This window comes from Nelusetta ayraudi, unplaced genomic scaffold (genome assembly GCF_046127955.1).
Source record: "Nelusetta ayraudi isolate G7.1 ecotype Tasmania unplaced genomic scaffold, CSIRO-AGI_Nayr_v1 ptg000116l, whole genome shotgun sequence".
Lineage (NCBI taxonomy): Eukaryota > Metazoa > Chordata > Actinopteri > Tetraodontiformes > Monacanthidae > Nelusetta > Nelusetta ayraudi.
The window spans coordinates 780,217-795,417 of record NW_027466166.1 but is presented as its reverse complement, the minus strand read 5'-3'; the positions used below and the strand labels follow the sequence as shown (position 1 = coordinate 795,417).

At 45.6% G+C, this 15,201-nt stretch overlaps 1 long non-coding RNA gene across 1 annotated transcript in view; it reads right to left on the bottom strand.

Moving 5' to 3' along the window:
- Nucleotides 1–3,759: 3,759 nt before the first annotated feature.
- LOC142903698 (uncharacterized) overlaps nt 3,760–15,201 on the bottom strand; it is a 65,564-nt gene continuing 54,122 nt past the window's right edge. The window contains exon 3 of the long non-coding RNA XR_012929281.1: nt 3,760–3,870. This is a non-coding gene — a long non-coding RNA (uncharacterized LOC142903698). The remainder of the gene's footprint in view (nt 3,871–15,201) is intronic.

Here is a 15,201-nt window from a genome sequence, read left to right as displayed (position 1 = left end):
CAAAACGGCGGATTAACCAGACAAAGGGTTACGTTACATTTTATAAAAAGAGCAACATTATCATCATTATCATTGTTGTTGTCGTTAGTTTGAAATGTTACTGACGTTCTGAAGGGACACTAAAGATCAGCAAAGCTGCTCTCTGCTCTCCAAGCGTGAGGTGAAGTCGCGTCCTATCTTGGGTGGCTCCTTGGCTGACCTCTGACCTTTTCGTCCGCCCGCTAGCTGCTCCTGTAATACTCCCGAGGACCAATTCGAAAATGCCAAGGGTCGCGAGGTCAACATTCAAACAGGGTCCTCAACTCCCGCCTGCACGCTAACTGCCAGCGTTCAGTATGTGGGAGGCCTGAGCTGACGGGCTGTCACGCCGCGTCACCATTAGCGGGTGTACCGTTACAGAGTGCATTCACGCCAGCGCCGGCCGTCACACAAATTGGAGGCTCTCATAAACAGCCCATCTTCTCCTGTTTAACTCCAGGTGAACAAATGAAAGAGAAATCTGGGTAAACACAGGAAAAGAGCCTGTTAGACGATTCAAAGTGATTCACATTTTTCCCCTTTTACTGCAGAGTGAGTTACAGTCATTACGCTTGACATTGCCGTTAACATGCTGAGCATTTTGATGAAGTCCATTCAGATTTTTTTTTTTGTTTGTTTTTATTATGTAATCCGACCAGCAGAACAAACCACCGAGATGGAAATGAACATGTGACCTCAATTACTCCAGGAATACAGCGTTCTGGCATCAGTGGAGCTGATGAAGTGACCACCCTGCAAAGCAGCACACCAGGCAATCGCAAGAGCCAAAATGTGTAGAAGATGGATGTATTTCATTCGACTGCGCTGCTGAAATGTTGCATAAGACCTATAACTAGAACTATATATTTTTGAGTTTAATATTTTTGTTGCTCATTCCTCAAAAAAAGTCACTAAAATTGCCTTTGTGTTTAAAAGCCAAAGGGAGCATCAATCTTTGAACATGCAACTAATTCCACGGTGAGTTAGAACTCTTCAAGTCTCTCCTAAATTGCCCATTACAGCTTAATTTCTTGCACAGCACGATGCTTGACTGGAGGACTTTTTTTTGTTGTTTTTTTTTGCTGCAGTTGCTGCCTCGTGCCGTCTTGGGGTCCCATCTTCCCAATGAAGTCATGTAATTATTGCTGTATTTCACATCTGCATGTATTTGCAGTCATCAACGACGCCACTTGTTGGAACACAGCAATTATCATATCCCATCAGTCTGCATTATTTAGTTGACAGTGTAAGACGGCGCCTGTGTACGACAATATGCAAACATTTCCCCCGTGTTTAATATTTCATTAAGCATCTTTGGAGGTGCTGTTTGTTTGATGGCCTTAGGGAGTTCTTCAGCGCAGGAGATTAAAACTGAAGGTCTGATATTGAGCTAAATTCAAATATATAATAAAGGCAAACACCCATTTTGAAGCCTAGGGATTGGTTTTATGGTGAGCGCCATATTGAGCTTCCAAGATTCCACATTTGGATGTGTGGGTGGTACCGAGGGTGGGCAATGATTGAAGCATGAGTGCAGTGTGTGTCTTAATGCTCGCCCACCCACCGCTAACCACCTATTTAAGGTTTGTTGTTTTCTCGTTTTTTTGTTTGTTTAGTTGGTTTTTTTTGAGGTACAGACAAACAAAATAAAAATTAACCAGTTTGGAAAAGCTGCAACCATTTTTTGGAGGTCAATGCTGGCCAACACTGGTCGCCTTCATAAAACTGCAAGCCTCGACCAATTTTAAATGTAGTCAATGGAAAAAAAACATCCATTTTAATCTGGGAGCTAAAACCACAAGGTTTTGCAGGAGGGTGAAGTATCCTGTTTTTGCAATAAATAGTCAAGCACTGCTGCTCCGCTGGATGGGATGAAAAATGAAGATAATAATAACAGCGTAATGCGGAACCTTTACGTTTCCTTCAACTCAGTGGAGAGAAGCTGAAGGGAGAGATGAGAGACGGACAGGCTGATGTTCACTGGGCCCGGCCTGTTGTGTGAGTGTGCGTGTGTGTGGGCAGTAGGTGGAACAGGGGGATTTTGCGTACAATGTGTGAGTCAACACTGTGCACTTCAGCTCCCATCATGACTCCCATCTTCTGGTCATGGGATAAAAAAAAAGAAAGAAACGAAAAAAAAAGAAAAAAAAACCCTCTGATGTGGGATGCAGTCAGGGTTAGTCACGCTGGCGTTCCAGCGTTTAGGTAATGTAATCACATAATCAAAGGTGCTTCAACCCCGACGAGTCAGCGTGACCTGGCAAACAGAGCGAGAACAATAACACATCGATCGTCTGCGTCCTGAGCGTTGTTACGTTCCAACCTTTGGAAAAAAAACAAAACAAAAAAAAAACAACGGCCGTTTAGGAGCAGCTCCATGTGAATACGAGCAGGCGACCACGACTCTTCATTAGGCCAACGATGCGGCCGCCACTACGTTCCCTCTCAGCTTTAGTAGCATTTCACTGTTAACTAGCGATTGATATTTTCTTGAAATTACTGATCGATATTTTACTCTGATTAGCGATCAATATATCGATAAAGATATCGATATGCACATCACTACGGTTAACCCGCCGCCGTCCTCCTCCAGCCAGCCAACAAAGTGACTTTCAGCTGCGTGTTGATTTAGCATCATTATTGACTACTCACAGTTTTTTTCTTCTTTTTTTCCACAACCCAGCACTTTTTTATGAGTGGCATGTCCCTCCTTCTCCAGCCTGGTTATAAATATTCCAGGCAGGTTGGGCCTCCTGGTGGAGGGGTAGCGACCACCAGCCACAGGGTCAAGGACAAAGGAGACCCCAGCTACTAGACGCAGAAAATTAAATTATCTAACCCTCCTGGAATGTAGCCGTTGAGTGAAGTGTGTGTGTGTGTGTGTGTGTGTGTGTGTGTGTGTGTGTGTGTGTGTGTGTGTGTGTGTGTGTCAGCCTCTGGCAGAGGGACTGAGAATTTGCCGGGATGTTTGTGGGTTTGCCGGGTGGGTGGATGATGACAAAGCCAAAGGTGTGCGCTGCAATGGGGGCTTTGAGGAGGCGGGCGTGCAGGCGCCGCTTAGGTGGACTTAGTTACTAATTCCACATAAAAGCCGAGCCGGCAGATGTAATGTGAGGCTAAAACCACAAAACCCATGCGTGGCGCGAGGGCGCAGTACCCTACGGCGAGATCAGAGGCGCAATATTTCAGGGACTGAATCCTCAAAGGTCGAGCACAAACTTCCAAAACCGACCCATGAGATGATTTTTGTTCTTTGATTAAGGGGAAGAGAGATGGGGAGGGGAAAAAAAGGACATTGGTTTTGAGTCTGTGAGATGAGGCTCGGGACATCAAGTCTGACTATGAGAGAATAGAGGGGGGGAAAAAAGACTTCATGATACTGACCTTTAGTTGCTGCACATCCGCTTGGTCAATGGTAGCATGTTGGCAGAGCTTCAAAGTCTAAAAACTAAAAATGACTGACTTAATTGGCCGAAGTTTGTAATTTCATTCAATATTGAGGGGAATTAGGTTGCGACACCAGTTTTAGCGTAGGTTAATTTTAATGGTGAATAACCAATTGGAGGAACACCCACTGGAGACACTGTCCATTTTTACACGTGGGGGGGGGGGGGGGGGGGGGGGGCATTGGAAGTGTAAATCTGACAAAAATTTGACAATTACCCTTTCAGTGAACAAAGCCATTCTGATCTCTGACCTGCACTGATTTACAGGATGGAGATAATATCCATCTGTCTCTCTATTTGGCTAAATATCATCAGCCAGAAACCGCTGAAGTAACGCATGACTCACCTCCACTGAGGCTCCAGTGATCCTGCACGCTTCACCTGTCGCAGTTTTCCACAACATCCACTGCAGATAAAATGAATGAGGAACACAACATCAGGACAGGGCTCGGTAAACTCGCCTCACATTTTAAAATTCAAGGATTGCAGCGGAGGATTGCAGGAGGCAAAGCAACAGACTCTCTGTTGAGGCTGAGGCTCCCGCTCGTGTTTGCTTGTCTTAGACTAAAAGTGTTCACACTGGCTTCGTTGGTAGATTAACTCTTTTGACGCGTCAGCAACACGTCGGACGACGCTTCTGAAGAAGCCTGGCGTCACGGTCGAAACTGTCAAGGCCTACATTTTCTATTTGTCTCAACAAAGGAATATCAGAGTTAATCATAGTTGCTTGTGTTTGTTCCATTTGTATTTACGCCGCCGCGGCGTCTGCCTTCCTCGGTTCACCTGCAGCGCAGCCTTGTTGTGTTGTTAGCAACAGAATGACAAAGGTAAACTAAAAATAGGCGGCTGAAAATGAGGTGAAAGAGACGCCATCCCATCACTTTGTCCACTGACACGGCCACATGCACGCCACATTCAGTGGACGTGTACTTGATGTATTACGCGAAACCTATTTTCAGTGTCCCTTTTTTTTCCCCCCCCCCTCCCATGAAAGATGTGCCAGCACAGTGGAATAACCATGTGTCAGAGGCAAAGTGCCCTTTGGTTGTTTTGTCCTCCCTTACACCATTAAAGCTGTTAAATATAGGGCCAGCTGTGATCCTGTTGTCTGGACAATATTGATCAGACAAGAAGTGGAGCGGTTTTATTAGAGAGTCTCTATTTCTATTCTTTTTAATTGCCAAATCAATGAACATCAATATGGTGATGGGGGGGAGAGGTGGAAACAGGAAGACTGTAAAAGACACAGCAGGAATATTAAAGCAGCCCATGCGTCCCTGCTGCAGTTCGCCTCAGGCGAAAATGCTCAGAGCCCCCTTTTTATTTTTAATTCAAACCTGCCATCTCACCGTACAAGAGGCACATCAGCTGTGATGAAAGAAAGAGGGACCACTGCGATTTATTTCTACTTTTCTGTGGGTGGGGGCTTTTTTTTTTTCTTCTTTTTTTTCTTTTTTTTTTTCGAAGCCATAAACGCAGTTCATTTTGGAAGCCGAAGCAACCACGGAAACTCTCAATAAAGCGTTTAAACACATGTTCTGGACCGAGCGAGGCAGAGCTGACTGTGTGGGGTATAATCACAAACAGTCAAGTCTTAAAATGGGCCCTAATCCTAAAAGGCTTACAGAGAAATAATCAGTTTATGTGCACCATTACTAAATGCATACGGAATGAAATAAAGTTGCGCGCAGTGTTGCTCCCCTGCTTTATTTTTGGGCCTAACAGCCTGTAAGCATTGTAATCTCTTCCTCCAGATAATGGCTGTTTTCAGTTCATTTGTTTCTATCTTGGCCACTTAGAGCCGCGTAACCCTTAGGTTTCCTAATAATCCCCATTATGTATGCAGCATTTCCATTGAAACCGGTGGAGGAAGCATCCTGATGGAGACTGATGGAGCAGCTTAACTGAACGGAGCCGAGACACTCAGAGAGACAAAGAGCGGCGCAGTGATTTCTAAAAGCCAGCAATACACTTTCACGTTTTTTTCTTTCTCCCTATCAGGGGAAAAGACAAATTAATAGTCCGTTTATTCCCTTTTAAGTGTTAAATGAGGTTCAGCGTGGGGCAGATGGAACATGGGAACTGCTGATGCTGAGAAGTCTCAGAGACACACACACACACGCACACACACACACACACACACACGAGCCTCAAACTGGGAGGAAACCTTGCAAATGCAGGTTGTTAATGCAAACTGCTCTCTGAGATGTGGACTTTGGATGCGCCTTCGCAAGTCCTAAAAAATAAATATGGCCCTATTGCTTAATCATCCTGCACCAAACTATAAAAGAAACCAGCAAACTGGCGCTTGATTCACCAAACACAATTTATTAAAGGCAGAGTTGAAAAGGAATTTAAAAAAAAAACAGGCGGTGGCGGCAGCAGCTGATTTTGCATTTTGAGGGTCGTCTCCAATTTCTTTCTGGAAAAAGAAACACAACACGATAAAATAAAATGAAAACCACAGCGAAGTAGCACCCGTGCTTTATTTTTTTTCTTACATGCAGTAACAGCCTGGTGAATTATCTTCAAACACCAGGTTCCATCTGATTTACATAATTGCATGGCAACGAGAGATGTATGTAGACTGCATGCCACCTCCTCACGCTCTAATCAAAATGAGTGCGTGCTGGCTGCGCGGTTACACTGGAGAAGAGGTGAGGCCCGCTTCACCTATCAGCATTTATTCATCCGACAGTCTCGGACATCCGCCAGCGAGCGAGAACCCGAGGGAAAACTTGCTCATCGCGTTAGAAATAAAAGACTACACTAACACTACGAATGCAGCGTGCGGTTTTAAAAAAAAAACAAAACATTGTTGACAGTTTTAGGCGCTCAGCACCAGGTAGGAGCAGGACAGGAAAGGAACACCAGCAGCTCGGGTTGAGCAGACACAAATTTATTGAGAGACGAAAAAGACGGGAGGCGTATTAGCCACAGGGCGTCTCCAGCCAATCAGAAGCGTCTCCCGGGGTTTTCGCCCGTTGCCCACATCATAAATTTGTCTTTCTTCAACAACAACTGCTGGCTTTCCACTCTCCGCATAGCTGCCGTCGCAGGCCTGCGCGCCACGGGTTATGTTATAACCCTTGATCTCGAGCGAGACACTGGCGAGCATGAATCATCATAAATGAAGGAGGCGGTGCTTGGGAAAGTCATTTGCGGGGAAATATGTAATGGTGATTTCAAGGGTTGGAGGAGTCCAGCAAAGCCTTCCACAGTCTTACTAAACTACACTGAAAACCTTTAAAAAAAAAGAAAAAGTTAAAGAACAGATTATTATATATATATACATATGCATGAATCTGTTCTTTAACTTATGACCTGTTGATTTCCACGGCAAGAGCAACTGCACTGACCCTCACTCTGCTGTTCCCAGTGATGCCATAACAATTTGGACATTCCGACACTCGGACTCCTGCTGTCTGAAGTCCATTTAAGACCCACAACCGGATCTACAAAAGAAGGCACATGGGCCAAATTGAGGGACTCCTGGTGATCAGCGGTCATTTTTACAGGGAGGAAGTTGGCTACAGTCAAATGGATTCACACATGAGAAACACGCTGGCCGGGGCTGTAGTCACACGCACATGTATGCACACGAGCGCACATGCGTTTCTGAAAGCAGAGGGCCGCAAACACCTCATCATGTGAGATTAGCAGGGTGGTCATACACGTGTTCTTTACACCACCGTGTGTGTGTGTGTGTGTGTGTGTGTGTGTGTGTGTGTGTCCGTCTGATCCGCCGTCGGTTCACCCGACTTTTCACGCCATTCAAAGGGAAAGTGATGTGTCTATATGTGGATAATAAGCTCCTTTGAGGTAAAACCCTCCTCGGCGGCAGGCCGGAGCGGTCTTTCACTTCAAATGCTGCACTTCATACAGGAAATAGTATTTTTCTCTTTTCGGCTCAAGTCGAGTAACTCCTAGCGTCTCTCTCGCCGTCAGAGTGCCGGGGGTCCAATTGCAAACAATCACTAAGTGAAGTCTGCTCCGCGTGTCCTTGTTAAAAGAACCGGGATCCCGGCGGAACACCAGAACACAGGCACCCCACCAAATATCAACCTGAGCCTGGCAATTAAAGCACATAGAGTTGCAGCCTAAAAAGAAACCAAAAGCTCTCAGATGTCCTTCTGGTTGTGCCTCACTAGAACCACTTCAACTGCGTTTGGTTGTTATTCACTGAGGCTCGCCAACTACCACTAATTGACACGTGTCTAGTGTGAGTGCGAGTGCGTGTCAACTTTCCTTTCTTCGCCAAAAAAGGGGAGAAGCTCAACTTTATGCAGCCCCACAAACGTGTGCACGTGCCTGGCGAATGGCCGATTGCCTTTATTTGTTGTAATTTTTCGAGAAAACACTTTTTTTTTTGGCCTGACTGGCACCCCTCTGCAGCTCTTCCCAAGGTCACAGAGGGAAGCCTCTGTTGTGCAACCGCCGCACTGCCGCACCGTCTCTTTCCGCTCACCTTGTGTGTGTTTGTCTCCTCGAAACGAAATCCAATAAATACGAAACAAAGCGTGAAACTATGTAAAGAAGGACGCTCTCCTCAAAACTTCCCCAGGAATATAGTTCAATATTCTGCATTATTTACCGCCAGGCATCATCGTCCCTGCCTCTCCCGGGGGAAATCCGCATGAGATCCGTCTGACAAATGAAATCGAAGGTTGCTTGGCTGCGGCAGAATATCCTGCTCAGAGGTTCCGTTGCGTCGCGCCTGCTGGTTGCGCTCGGGTCCATGTAGTCACAAGTCACGACTGCAGATCATTATACTGAGAATGTTGTGCAGAAATTGTTTCAGTGTACGACCTCAAAACGAGAGCGCTACAAAAAGAGCCGTGGAGTGTTTGTTGTGTCCTCTTTTTTTTCCTCTGCAGGTGTCGAATTTTCCGAGTTGAAGCGTTTGCGGTGTGTCTGGTTTTGATATGTCCTCCCACCGACGCCGACGCCCCCCCCCCGCCCCCCCCACCACCACCCCCGACAACTATTTCTAAACGAGATAGCGTGTTGTCAGTTGATCAATAAAACTATCCCAATTTAATTCACTGAGGGGATTTTTTTTTTTTTTTACGTATATGGTCTGCATCAGATAACGAGGTTATCGTGGCTTGTGCGAGATTTCTGATGTTTAATTCCCGTCTCGTGGTTGGCAAATCATTAACGGTGCCGTCGGGGGGGCAGATAACGCACACACACGCGCGCGGGGCCCGACTACACCTCCACCCATCCCGCCCCGCTCGCTTCACTCATCACGTTAAATTCGGAGGCTCCACATCCTGAACTGCGGTGCCCCACATTAATCAAATGACAAGTTGTTCGACGAATGACAAGTTATCATCACTGCAGCTGCACTTGATTTAATGCTGCTCCTTCCCCCTTCATTAAACTTCCTTTGGTTTCCTTCCAAATCTTAAAAAAAAATAATATATATATATATATATATATTAATGAGGCACGGACACTGTTCTTCTCGCTTTTCTATTTTTCAAATGCATTCGTCGTGCGCAGGTGTGTTTGTAATACAATTGTCAACCGTACAAGGGCTGCCGACCTGACTTTCAGCTGATGTGGTCAGCTGGACCTCGCGCACACACACGGTCACATTTCATTATCCAGTCCTGACAAGATCAGCAACAGATTAGAAATAATTAAGTCCATTCATCATGCATATAAGAGGTGCAAGCCGTGGAATTAATTAGTCACTCTACGTTGTCCATTAGCAAGTTGTGGTAGGATTACCGCTCTCCCTCCTGGCCTGCATACATATTCATCAAAATCCACTGAATTGTTAGGCTGATGAGGTTTAGCGGTGACTCACTGTTTGTTGAGGGGGACATTCAATTTTTTTTTTAAGAAAAGACCACTGTTGTGCAGGGATTCTCATATCATCACAACCATTGAGGGTTTTCAGAGAAAATATGAGAGAGCAGCAGCTGTGTGGAGCAAGATGCCTTGATGGTGTCAGGGGTCAGAGGTCAGAATGGGCAGAGTGGTTGGAGACCGAGGGAAAGAAATGGGACCCCAATGGGACCACTGGTTGCAACCCTGTAGAAGACGATGGAATTGTGTAGAAGTATTTGCAGAATAACATCGCCTAAAGTGCAACACTTCCAATTTTGCATCACACATTTGCATCAAACCTTACAAAGTGGCTGGTTAGCGTATCTAAAGTGCTGCCATTAAATAGAAATCTAAGATCGTTGCTAAATCCATGGAAGGAATGTTTCCTGCGTTTCCATACACCAGTTTTAGGTTATAATTTCCAGAGATCCCAGCGCAGACGGTGGAGCCACTCTCACAACGATCTGCTTCTTTCCTCGCACTGTATCTGGTTACAGATGTTTAAAATTGTGCACTTAAAATGTCTCCTGTAACTAGCGGCCCACTTCCATTATAGTAAACCTTGGGTAGGAGGAGGCCAGAGGTGAAGCTTTCTGCCTCCACGTATCATGTACACAGCTGAGAAGGGGGCCCATTAGCTTTAATGAACACCATATTTTATCAATTAGTTGTTGCCCTTTATGGTGAGTGTGCGGGCGTGTGCGGGCGTGTGCGCGTGCGACAGAGAGTTAGAACATGCTTCATGCGCCACAGGAGGCCACCGCGCTCCAGAGTCCGAGTCGGGATGTGAAAAACACTCCAAGTTGTGGAAAATCTCATTTTCACACACCCTGCTGCAGTTGGGGGGGGGGGCTGAACTTTCACGCGTGCACCTTCTCCAGACTCCTCTGTTGTGCAACGTGTGAGTAAGTGCTCATTAGATAATGCGGTCCAGTGGCCGGGCTTGGTGTAATTGGCTCTCGGACGACGTGCCCCTCCTTCTCCTCCGAGCATTAATTTAATCCATGTCCTAACGGGAGTGTATGCCAACCTCGGCGGTTGAGGTAATTTCGCCTGCGTTTTCTCCCGCAGACATTACCCACATAAAGTCTGCTTTTAAACAGAAATTCCACTTTGAGGCCCGCTTGCGTGAGGCCATTGAAGTCAACCAAAAACTTGTGGCTAATGAGAAATTATTCAGGCAATTACCGCAGAGGTCACGGGGAGGACGATGATAGAAAGAAAAGAAAAAAAAAGAAAAAAAAAAAGACGTAAGAATTCTCATATTTTGCCGCTTAAAAGAAACTGATTAAACCTGAACGATTGCCAAAAGCAATAAGAACATGCAAATATGAATCATAGTTAAAAGGCTCAGTGTGGCTTCACAGTGTTTATCTCCGTGTGTTTAACCCAAAACCCCCCTCCCGCCGTATGCCCCGCTGTCCTTCACGGCGACACAGACCACTGGTAAGGAACTAAATAATAACATTTCACAGTTTCACGGTGGGGCGCCATCTAAGGCCTGTAGCACTGTCACATGATATCGCTCTCGCCGGGAAGAAAAGCTGCTGTGTGCCTCGAATATGCGCACGGATGTAAGTGTTTGTGTGTGCGCCCGTGCACGCTCGCACATGCGCGTTAGCTTTCCCGCCCGCTCGAATGTCGGCGCACAATATTAGGATGATGGAGAGGCTATAACCTTCATCAGGTCTGCAAAGGTAAAGCATGTGTTTCCAGGGGAAGCTAACGTTCCACTCGGATTTACAGAGGGAAATTACATATCCCCTTCCTGACAGGGAGTGTTAAAAAGTGAAATGTGGCTAGACGCTGAGACAAAACACACCTCTGGGATATGAAATTTCGAATCATAAAGCCGTGTCTGAAGGGGGGAGAGAAGCAACTAGAGCTATATAATGCTAAACCTTGTAAAAAAAAAAAAAAAAAAAAAAGGGAAGCAGGTAGCACGGATATCAGGACAGCAGTCTGTAGGTCATAAGCCTCTGAACATGCAGGAGCCGTTGGTAAAATGCAGCTTTTTGTTATGTACAAGATTGTATATAGTGACATTGCACACCCTTTGTTCTTCCTCACTGCTTTTTGAACTATTAGCCACCCCTTGACAACAAACAGCTAACAGCAGCGTATCGGTCCGATGCTAGTGATAACACAGCTGGCTAAAACAGTAGCTTAAACTGCAATTTACATGAAAACCACCGAGAAGGTAAACCAACAGGGTCACTCTCTCAACTGCAACATTATGCGGCAACTTTGTCACTTTGTTTGCAAAACAGTGATGGTTGTGTTAGGTCTTCATGCCAGCGCTCCAGACACACACTGCCGCTGAGAATGAGCAGCAACCCAGTTTTTCAATGTGCAAAGCAAAAACTTCAACATCGCACGGTGAAACGATAACACACGCAGCCCCTTCAATCAAAACTAAGTCTCTTGGCTATCTGGTAGCTTTTCAAGCCAAGCTGCTACGGTTAAATGAGATGCGGCGCCTCCCAACAGAAGGTTGGTTTATGATATAAAAATGAGCAAATTACTAATTGCCACTTATTTGGCAGTAAACGTTAGAGTGTAATTGGCCGTTGCCTGCTGCACCCTTCACTTTCCTGCAACGTTACAGTTTATTGTTCACGGTCCCTGAAACAGTAGAGCTTCTCCTTGGCTAAACATGGAAGTTGTTTGGTTAGAAAACATGCTAATTAAGCCGTGTCGACTTTGTCGAGATAGGAAAACACGGTCCTGTTCAGTTTGACTGCTCAGGCACTGAAATACTGCCTGTAGACCCACGCTGACGTGTCCCGGGCCGTCAAGGGGGAAACATTTTTCCTGTCAAAGTGTTTCCTTCCCCAAGCTGACCGCCGGTCATTTTGCAAGCGCCTGAAAGATTGAGATGCATTTTGTATTTATCCTGAGCTGAATTACAAGTCTGACAGAAATGGCTGCTGAGTGCCAGTGAAGGATGCCTTTCAACGGACAGGAGGGGAGGGGGATTTCCAGCGGCCCGCTGTGGAATAGTCTCGACGTCAAAGGGATGGATGAAGGGAAGGAAAAGGTGGAGGGGAGCAGGAACCAGTACTGGCCAGTTTCTCACTGACCACTGGGGACCTGGGTCTGGGCCGTGACTCTCAACACATCAATCTTGACCTGAGGCGAGGCAAGAGATTGGTTTCCTTTAACGGCGCTGTAATATCAAAACATGCTGAAGCGTGTAACAGCAGCACCAGCAATGGATTTCTTTGAATCAATAAGCAGATACAACGGTACCGGCTGACTTCATTATCCCACGCTGACATGCGGATAGGATGATAATGATCATTAAAATGTTTCCCTTCGCATGTGGAATGATAGGGTGTGTCCAAGAACAACTGAGCAGATTCAGTCTGATGACCAACAGATTCGGGGGAGAAATATACAACTCGAGTCGGTGCTCCGGCTCAAACTGCTCACCAACGCGTAGGAAATCTTCCGCAGGAATGCAAACCACAGATTGAGCGGAGCCAAAGCCCCAAAAACAGGCTGATGAGCTCGTTTTTACTTCAATTAGATTAGCAGCAAATACCTCTCAGTGTTCTCACCGGCATGTTGGTGCCGACAGGAGGGGTTTTTTTTTGTTTTTTTTGAAATCTCACATACACACAAGACTTTGTTGTACATGTGGCTGTCTGCGGTGTTTACTGCAGGCTATTGTGCTTGGCAAGTGTCAACGCCTGCAAGTGATAATGGAAAGCGAACGAGAGTCGGTTCTCACAGAGCATTTGTGCTGGACAGGAGGCATTGCATGAGCCGTGCAGTATGACTGCGCTGCGGCTCTGAGCTTCATTTATGGCTCCACTTCACAGGTGTTCTTAACACTTATTTGTGGTAAATCCCATCACGAGACTCAGGCTCGTGCAGCAGCACTGAGTTGACGGTGACAGCTAAGTTCACTGTGATCACCGGGGGAGACGAGTGCAAGCTGAGGCACGAAGCAGACAGCGGAGCACTGCAACCGGCCTTCACTCTCGGACTGAAGTCTCTGATACGAGTCCAAATGAAAACAAAGTCAGGCAGTGCTTGGCGGCAAGCGTGGTTGCCGCCACACCCACCCAATAATTGGGAAAGGCTGCGTTTTTGCAGCAGAACTTAAGGTTGATTTACTAATGATGGTCATTTTGCCAACATGCTGAGATGAGTGGTTAAATGAACAAATACGCACCGTCGCATCACACCCGTGATCAGCGTAGCAACACAGCCTCGAGTGGGATGTTGCAGTACAGAACATGAGCAATCTATTAGGATTCAACCTCCCAGAACAGAGCTAATACAAATTTAAATACATGGGTGCAATTAGAAGGTTTTTAAGCCCAAGCTGACAAGTAGATTTAAGATTTTGAAGTGAAATCTCATCATAGGTCAGAGGTCGCCCGGAAAAAAAAAATACAATCAAGGAAACAAACCCTCCTCCTCTCCGAAACCCTATTAGACTTTATACCCGGCAAAAAAAAAATCAAAAAATGTCATAAGACAAGATGATATGATAAGAGTGTGAGATGTTTGTGCGTTTGGTGATTTGTCTTGCATGTTGTTGTGAAAAGGCAAACTTGGAAGGGCATCAAGAGGCAACACATTTAATGAAGACAAGATGTATGAGCAAGACCCATTAACGCACAAAATGCCTTGACAAATATTCTTTCCAGTCTCTATTAACTTCCTGTATGGAAATGAGTGTTGCTGACTGAGGGCTAGGATGTCTCCCCACTCCTTTCCAGACATGGTAAATGTATTAAAAGTTTTTGTTGCATTGTGTTGCTCTGTTTTAAGCTCCCACATGTCTTAAACAAAGTGTTTGCACCCATAAAGACCAATGAAAGGCTTTTCAACTGGAGTTCAAGTCTACCCAGGGACTCATGAGTGAGCAGTGCAGAATGGAGCAGCCAATCCCTAAAACAGGGATCAAAATCACATTGGCTCAGTTTGATTTGCATGTCACCCAAAGTGAAGTATATTCCAGATTATTTCATGAAATCCTTTTGAAAGTTTTGTGTTTTTAAGTTTTGACATTTTTAAGAAGAACTTGGTTGAGTTATTGGACTTAATGCTGCTCAATACCTTAGCTTGTTTTTATTTTTTTATTTTTTTCAATAGCAGCCAAACATCATTACCCGACACTCAAAAAAAAAGTTCCATTTTGCCCTCCTCATTTCCCCCAGATTTTTCCATAAATTGTCAGGGGTAACCTGGATACAAAGCAGTTCCAATGCCTGGAAATGAGTGTATTTTTACTGGCTAAGACGCTGCCCAGAAGATATTAGCCATGTAGGGAATGTGCTGAATATTACTGGGCCCTCCATCCAGCGCCAAGAAAGACAGTTGCTGCAAAACCCCAGACTGCCGTGCGGCTGCTATCTCTCAAAGTGTCAAAGCTCCGGTCCTTAAAGTCTGCTCTCTTCTGCCGTGGCTCCAGGTTGGCCCAGGAAGGCAGTCAAGCTGACTAGCTGGCTGTCCGGCCCGCTGAGTCATGGGGTAATTAAAAGTGACTTGGGACTGGAAGGTCAACAGTGATAGCAAGCCCGTCCAGAATGAGGGATTTCGGCCAAGGCTCACACTGTTGGCGGTTTCAATTTTGCTTTTTTTATTTTAAGACTTGGCTTGTCAGGATTTATCCCCAGTTTCCTGATTAAAGGCTTATACAATGGTCGTTGTTCGGCTTGTATCAAAATGATGTGCATATGTGCAAGTATGACTGCATTTGATTGTCTTTGGAAAAAAAAAAAATACACCGAGTGGGGAGGGGGGGGGGGGGGGGGTGAATAATTCCAGATGTGAATTAACAACATGTGACTGCTACAAACAAGTGAGTTCTTGAGGCAAATGAATTCTAGTAAAGATATTTATGAAGTCATAAATGGGATTATTTTGAGGTAATCCA